Source organism: Crinia signifera, chromosome 3 (assembly GCF_055691185.1).
Source record: "Crinia signifera chromosome 3, ASM5569118v1, whole genome shotgun sequence".
Taxonomy (NCBI): Eukaryota; Metazoa; Chordata; class Amphibia; order Anura; family Myobatrachidae; genus Crinia; species Crinia signifera.
In genome coordinates, this window is record NC_139219.1 from 139,779,747 (window position 1) to 139,785,544 (window position 5,798).

General features: G+C 47.2%; 1 pseudogene; it reads right to left on the bottom strand.

The window, feature by feature from the left end:
* Positions 1 to 2,237: 2,237 nt before the first annotated feature.
* LOC146066046 (U2 spliceosomal RNA) lies at positions 2,238 to 2,457 on the bottom strand (annotated as a pseudogene).
* Positions 2,458 to 5,798: the final 3,341 nt, after the last annotated feature.

The following is a 5,798-nucleotide window of genomic DNA, read 5'->3' on the forward strand; positions in this document are numbered from 1 at the left end:
GGTATGCTCCTACTGATGACCACACATCAAGGTATAGGGTAGATGAAAAGGCCACCCACCATCGATGTGACGTAATGTTTCGGCCTGCGTTGGACCATCATCAGGACTTGGTACAGCCTCACAGTCAGCAACTTCTGATAAGCAACCTGGCATCCATCCTCTAGAGAGGATACAACTATACTGCCTCACCGGGTCAGCTTATATACCTGTGGGCAGGAAGTGACATCATCACTCCCAGCACTCTCACTCACTTCACCAATAAACTAACAAAGAGCTAAAATATAGACTCTTATGTGTAGTAATACAGCATTTTTTAGCGTATGAGGTTATTTATTCATACCAAGTTGCCCAATTTTGATAGAACGGAGAATGCACTCCCACTGCTGTGTTCGGCAGATGGAACGCAAATGTCACTTCCGCTGGGACCGAGTGGAATGCAATGCACATCCGGTCCGGCGCTGGTGGCGTTTTGTGGTTGTTTCTTGGCATTTTAGAACCTGTACATGGTTGTTCTTTTGATATGTTATGGCGTTTTGATTGCACTTTTTGATGACTACACATAAGAATCTATTAGAGTCTATATTTTAGCTCTTTGTTAGTTAATTGGTGAAGTGAGTGAGAGTGTTGGGAGTGATGATGTCACTTCCTGCCCACAGGTATATAAGCTGACCCGGTGAGGCAGTATAGTTGTATCCTCTCTAGAGGATGGATGCCAGGTTACTTATAAGATGTTGCTGACTGTGAGGCTGTACCAAGTCCTGATGACGGTCTAACCCAGACCGAAACGTTACGTCACGTTGATGGTATGTCAGTTTTCCTGATGTAAATAAAATGAATATATATATATACACACACACACACACACACACACACACACACACACACATATATATATATATATATATATATATATATATATATGTATATCTCCAGAAAGTTGTAGATGTCACTCTCAAGACATGATAAAGGGCGACTGCCCGAAACGTTGACACACTAGACTTGTGTTTTCTTATTCTTTATTTACCTGACTGCCAACGTGCAGTGGCTACAAAATCTCTAGAGTGACATCTACAACTTTCTGGATATACATTTCCCTGCATTGGATTGAAAGGCACCAGAGTCATTGTTCACCCTCCTGAGAGTACCGGGACTTGTCCTGATATATATATATATATATATATATGAGTTTGAAGAAACTCAGGGAGCCCGAGGTGTGCTCCCACCACCACCAGTGCTGTGCCTAAACACGTGCAAAGGGGGCAGCCGTACGAACGTGTGGACCCTCTCCCAAAGGAGAAAGGCCCCATGGTTCCCCTAACCCCCCTCAACCATAAGGCCGAGGAAGGGAAAAAAGGGATCGGTGGGTCCTCTTCGCCGAAGCTCAGAGAGACCCGCATTTCCTCCACCCCCGGAAGGGTTTTGGACGGTGGGTCCTCCGCACCCGAAGGTTTGGAAAGACCAGCATAGGCTTCCCTCCGCCTTGCGGCTCGGGGTTGCCCTCGAGGGGACCGGGACTCTCCCCAAAAGGTGAAGAGCCCCAGTCACGTTTGGGGAACGGAAGGCCCGTTAGGGACAGCCGCACTACCCAAATCAAAAAAAAGTGACAAACTAACGAAAAACGTGAAGTGCTTAAAAGTGCAAATCAAAGAAAGAAATAAAAAGAGGCCCTAGCCAGAAGGCCGGGGTGGGGGTGTAAAAAAAAAATTGTCCTACCCCATCCAAAAGGACGAGGTAAGGACGTGTAGCCTAACCTAGAGGGAAGTGCGCGGTGCAAGTGCCATTCAGTGCATGGTGCTGGACATCACCAGTGCAAATCAGGCACCCCCGAGTTACCCCGGGGGCACAGTGCAGCCTCGGGCTCCAGGCAGCCGACCAGTCAGCGTCCGACCAAGTGTTTCTCCGTCTCACCAGCAGGTACTTTCCAGCCCCTGGCATGGGAATGGGTACTCCACTGGGCTTTTCGAAAGACTCCCTTAGGGGCTGCACCCCCCTCGGAAGAGCAATCTACTCAGTCCCAGTGTTTCTCCGCTCCCAGGGTTAAGATACTAGGCTGAGCTTTTCGCTGTGCCCAGGCTGGTGGTTTAGCCAACCTGGACCAATCTACTCGGTCTCAGCTTTTCTCCGCTCGCTGGGAATGGATACTAGACTGAGCCTTTCGCTGACTCATCCTTCGGGGGCTACGAACCCCGTCAAGAGAGTCAAACTACTAAGCCCAGTGTTTCTCCCCCCCTCTTACCAGTGGATTTACGGAAACAACACCTCCTACCAAAGGCAGAGGTGAAGGTACTCAGCCAGACTTTTCACCACTCCCAGGCAAAAAAGAGGGGTCCCACACCCTCCGCCCATCAGAGCAGCTACTCAGTCCAGCCTTTCTCTATTCTCTGCCAGAGGCCAGTCCATACCCACTGATAAGAACAGATACTACACTTGATCTTAGCCAAAAGGCCGAGAAGCGATATATATATATATATATATATATATATATATATATATATATATATCTCACTGGAACCAAATAGCGGTACTCAGAGGTAGTGATATCAGAATTCAATGTATTGTCACACTGTAATGACCAATGTTTCAAGGCTATGGAGACCCCTGTCAAGATGTATGTGTGTATATATATATATATATATATATATATATATAGTGTATATATATATATAGTGTATATATATATAGCGGCGTTGCGGGGGGGAGTGCTGCACTCACGGCGTCTTGTTAAAGAAAATTTCAGCAGTCTGATTTACAACGTTGACACCCCAAAAACTATCATAAGCTAGCAAGATTGGTTGCTAAAACTATTCAGTGTGCCGGGGGAACCAATGTCTTGTTACTTACTAAGTATTAACCCCTCCCTTGCATGCACCTGAAAAGTTTTACTGAACTAATTTGAGCATCTACCACTATCTGTATGTATGTTGTGAGAGGCAGAGAGGAGCTTGCATTAGGCGGAGATGCAGGTCCTGATATGCCACATGGAGTAGTCTGGGGTTGCTCCAAGGTAGGTAGCTCTTAGTTCAGATATACCAAGTAAGGAGCCATTATCATGTGGCTCCTTGCTGACTAATTGTAAACCCAATTTAGGGTAACAGTGGTGTGGGGTGTGGTGCCCCTGGACTGGTTGGGCTGGGTGGCTTTAGTGCGGCATGCCCTTACATTCTATTAACACTTTTCCCTCACTAACACTCTCTCTCTCTTATTTTAATTACATTTCATTTATCTCTCTCTTTATGTATAGCTTCTTCTTCCTATCACTAATTATTAACACTTAGTATCTCACTGGCATGCCGCACTGGGCCTCCTAGCTTATGATAGTTTTTGGGGTGCCACACCCTGCACCTAGATATAGCGCTAGGGACCCCCAATATACAGAGAAGCCTTGACGCGGCTTGGGGGCATATCATACACCTGCGCAGGTATATGTAACCAATATCTCTGAATTCTATTATCATGTAGTGTTCAAGATTGGTTGCTAGTCAACTCCCAGTAATGCACTGCACACTTGTCAGTGTGCCTTGGCACCCGATGCTCAGCACCATTAATCATTGTCACATTACAGTATATAGGTGAAGCTCCAGCACTACCCCACTCCCATGCACAAAATTAGCTAAAAAAAATACATGCCAACCATAGGGGGCCCCTAGCTAGAGGAGGACCCAGGGGTACTGACCACTTTTGGCCCTGCTTTAATCCGGCCCTGCATACCGCTGCTAAGGTCCCACGGCTCCCCCTGCTTCCGAGGGTTAGCCTTCTCTGCCACTGCCTCTTCTTGAAGCTCCCACTGCGCTTGGCTTCCCCTCACACCGCTGCCACCATGAAAAAGGTCGACATGGATTTTTTTACAATATTATGAGCCGACATGTGCCGACAGGCGGTATTTCATACCCTACCTTCCACTACGGCATGGACGTAATATATAATAGTGTGCTGAGCGGAGCTAGGCACTGAGCCCGGAGCATGGTGAGTGTACTGAGGGGGCGCGGTACACTTAGTTGGTGTCCATACCGACCTATGTCAACATAGACACCTAAAAAACATGAAACATTATGTCCACCATTTCCATGTCGACCTTTTGACCCTGCCGACATTTTCACTGTCGACCTTTGGACCCTGTCGACCTTTTCACTGTCAACTTTTGGAACCTGCCGGCCTTTGGACCCTGTTGACCTTTCGACTGTTGACCATTAGCGGTCGACCATATGTCTGTAGATCGAGACAATGTAGATCTAAAATGCCATAACCCTGAAGGTTAGCCTCCTTTGCCACTGCCTTTACTTGAAGCTCTTGCAGCGCTTGTCTGCTGATCCCACCACTGCCAAGGGTGTGCAACAAGGTCTGGTAAACAGGAGCAGGACATAGCAGCCACTGTCGCTGTGACTGTGTGCTTCTGTCCACACACACACAAAAAAACCTTGGCCAGCCAGGGGAGTTTCTGGGTACTCAGAATCCCCCCTGCATGCACCACTGGAGATTGCATCAGAGCATGTGTGAGAAGTAGTCTCACCGCTTCTCCCCATGTATTAACGTGAGCGTGGTATTATTGGCATTGCTAACTTTAGGATATTGCAGGGCAATGACTGTACAGCTATCGACTTTGACAGTTGCAGTTATCATTGTCCCATCAACACTATAGGGAAAGCTCTGTCCCTGGCTGCAGTGGATGATCTTGCGCATACATAGTGGAGCCAGCTGGTAGGAGAGACACAGCGCATTAGCACTAGGCTGATGTGGGAATCACCAGAGGAGTTTTCACATTTTGTGACTACTTCATCCTGTCTCTGTAAAGATGTGAGGCATGAAGTTCGATACCCAAATCCACCATTCTATCCAGTGCCTGAACCCAAGGATCTTCATGTGAAGGGGATCTCAACTCTCTAGCACCAAGTTATTTCAGGTGGAGACTGGTCACTGGACTGTGCCCTTAAGGCTATAGCGCTCAGACCTGCGTTCCCCCCCCTGCACTGGAACAACCTCCCGCCACCCATCAGGCTTTCTGATTCCCTTACCTCCTTCAAGCGCTCCCTCAAAACCCACTTTTTTCGACTAGCCTATCCCTCCTCCTAACCTCTTTTGATCCTCCTATCCTGCCTCCGTTCCCCTCCGTTCCTACTTATCCTATTGTTTTTCGTTCGTCCACCCACCTATTTTTAGTATGTTAACTCTTATGAGTAGGGTCCTCCTGCCTCACATACTCACCCTACCTCTTTACCTCACCTGTGCTCCTGTCCTGTTCTTCCCTTCCTCTACTTCATCTTCAGTCTCCTCAACAATTTCCACACCTACTTCTGAACTGATGCTGATTTTAGTTCTACCAGCTATACCCCTATTTATACTGTATTTTTCAACACACCCTGTACGTTACCTTGTAATTTGTTTTTTGTTTGCTATGTACGGCGCTGCGGACACTTTGCGGCGCCTTATAAATAAACGTACTACTACTACAGTGGCTATGTTAGCCACCCATGAAAAGCAGGAAGTCACCCCAGGGCCACCAGGATGTACAGTAGCAAACCTAAAACCTCCGGAAATGCCATTTCATGTTCAGATTGCATTGTCCTATAAAGCTGGATTCAATCCATCCCAGCACCACCCACGGTGCGTGTCATCTGAGGCTTGCACATATATGACACCGGGTCATATACCTGTAAGTAATTAATCACAAAGGACTGCCCTTAGCGCAAGTAAATGCCAATATGATGTGACATGACGAATGCTGACGTTATGGCTGTTGACATATCATACCCCAATCTCTGTGTATGGAATATGATTTAAAAAAAAAGGATTGGAATCCCGGC